At 56.2% G+C, this 1,725-nt stretch overlaps 1 protein-coding gene across 1 annotated transcript in view; it reads left to right on the top strand.

The window, feature by feature from the left end:
- Positions 1 to 1,725, top strand: part of POLD1 (DNA polymerase delta 1, catalytic subunit) — a 24,583-nt gene that overhangs the window by 16,137 nt on the left and 6,721 nt on the right. The window lies entirely within an intron of this gene.

Genomic DNA, 1,725 nt, shown 5'->3' with positions numbered 1-1,725 from the left:
CTGGGGCGGGGCTGGGGGCTCACCCAACAGCACGGTCAGGCTCTGGCCGTTAAGTCGCGGTGTGTTCTTGGTCACAGTTGGAACAGGCACGAGGGTCCCCTGTCCCGTCCCTGTGTGAGGATCCCAGGGAAGATGCTTGGCCGGTGCTAGGGCAGTGCTCTGCTTTGAGAGGGAATGTGGGCATAAAAGCCCACTACCTCCCTCCCCGCCGCAGCAGCATCCTAGGCCTGTTTACTCTGCTGTTCATACAGAAAAACACCCACGGCACGACCACAGAGCGCCTGAGTCTGAGGTTCTGCCACGCTGGGATCAGTGCCTCCGCTCATGGCCTAAGAGATTCTTAGAGAGGTCTTCTGTCTAGCTCCTTCCCCTGGGGTTTGGGTCCCTGCACATTCCAGACTTGGTTACCTCCAGCCACGGGGAGCTCCCTTCCTGAACATTGTGTCAGTCCTCACATGGCTGTGGGTGGAACACCTGGAAGAACTGGCAGTGGGTGGGCCTTATGCTGGGAGGGGCCTGTGCACACACACACCCACTTACAGTTCAGGGGCCCCCAAGCCCATTCTCAGATCCAGTGATTCACTAAAAGGGTTCCGAGAACTCAGAAAAGCTGTTATACTCATGGTTATGATTTATTACAGTGAAAGGACAGGGATTAAAACCAGCCAAGGGGGCTTCCCTAGTGGCGCAGTGGTTGAGAGTCCGTCTGCTGATGCAGGGGACACGGGTTCGTGCCCCGGTCCGGGAAGAGCCCACATGCCACGGAGCGGCTGGGCCCGTGAGCCATGGCTGCTGAGCCTGCGTGTCCGGAGCCTGTGCTCCGCAATGGGAAAGGCCACACGGTGAGAGGCGGCAGAGTCCAGGGGAGACCAGGTGGAAGCTTCCAGTTGCCTTTCCCAGGGTAGTCCTGCAGACAGCACTTATTCCTCCCGGCACTGATGTGTGACCATACACACTGTACTGCCCATTGGGGAAGCACCCCTGAGCCTTGGTGTCCTGGGTTTTTACTGGGGGTCAGGTGCATGGAGCGCCATGTGACTGACCTTAGTTACTCAGTCTCCAGTCCCTCCAGACGTCAGGCTGGATACCATGTGGCCCAAGGCCCCACCACAAATCACGTTAGCACAGATCACCTGATGTGACCCAAGGTCCCAGATGAACAAAGACACTTGTCAGGCAGGACACACCAAGGGCTTAGAGCAGCGGTGCCCAACCTTTTTGGCACCAGGGACCGGTTTCGTGGAAGACAACTTTTCCATGCACCTGGCGGGGTGGGGGGTGGTTGGGGGGGGATTCAAGCGCATTACATTTATTGTACACTTTATTTCTATTATTATTACATTGGAATATATAACGAAATCACGATACAACTCACCGTAATGCAGGATCAGTGGGAGCCCTGAGCTTGTTTTCACTGGCCACTCACTGGTAGGGTTTTGATATGAGTCTGCAAGCAACTGATTTATTTTGGTCTCTGCAGTCAGACCTCTCTGCTAATGATAGTCTGTATTTGCAGCCACTCCCCAGCGCTAGCATCCCCGCCTCAGCTCCACCTCAGGTCATCAGGCATTAGATTCTCACAAGGAGCACCAAGCTAGATCCCTCACATGTGCAGGTCACAGTAGGGGCCGCGCTCCTGTGTGAATCTAATGCCGCCGCCGATCTGACAGGAGGCGGAGCCCAGGCAGTAATGCGAGCAATGGGGGGGGGGGGGGCGATGTGTAA

This window comes from Neophocaena asiaeorientalis, unplaced genomic scaffold (assembly GCF_003031525.2).
Source record: "Neophocaena asiaeorientalis asiaeorientalis breed wild unplaced genomic scaffold, Neophocaena_asiaeorientalis_V1.1 scaffold629, whole genome shotgun sequence".
Taxonomy (NCBI): Eukaryota; Metazoa; Chordata; class Mammalia; order Artiodactyla; family Phocoenidae; genus Neophocaena; species Neophocaena asiaeorientalis.
This window is presented reverse-complemented; position numbering and strand designations above follow the sequence as displayed.